Source organism: Propithecus coquereli, unplaced genomic scaffold (assembly GCF_000956105.1).
Source record: "Propithecus coquereli isolate 6110/MARCELLA unplaced genomic scaffold, Pcoq_1.0 Scaffold155, whole genome shotgun sequence".
NCBI lineage: Eukaryota > Metazoa > Chordata > Mammalia > Primates > Indriidae > Propithecus > Propithecus coquereli.
Genome location: NW_012139969.1, coordinates 3,194,641 through 3,194,968, shown reverse-complemented (window position 1 = coordinate 3,194,968; position 328 = coordinate 3,194,641). Strand labels below are relative to the sequence as shown.

Below are 328 nucleotides of genomic sequence, written 5' to 3'. Positions count from 1 at the left end.
GTCCTCACCAAAGCCTTTCTTCTTCATAAAGGCCTGGATATCTGGGTTGGACTTCCTGAATCCCGGGAAAAAATGAAGGTCAATTTTTCAACAACCCGAAAGCCTAAAGCCTGGGGATTAGTCACCTGGCCTCCCACAACTTCCTGCTTTCACCTGAACAACCAAACAGCCAAGAATCTCAGAAGCCCTAAATGAGGAAGGTGTGGCTACGCAAAGCTGTGTGGAGGGCACTACTGACAGAGGCTGAGAAAGGATGAGTTTTAAGTTCAAACTCCCAAAGACATCACACCTTAATCCTCTCTCTGGACTGCAACACGTGGGCCCGAGG

General features: G+C 48.8%; 1 protein-coding gene across 1 annotated transcript in view; it reads right to left on the bottom strand.

Moving 5' to 3' along the window:
* Window positions 1-328, bottom strand: part of HEXA (hexosaminidase A (alpha polypeptide)) — a 37,638-nt gene that overhangs the window by 7,022 nt on the left and 30,288 nt on the right. The window lies entirely within an intron of this gene.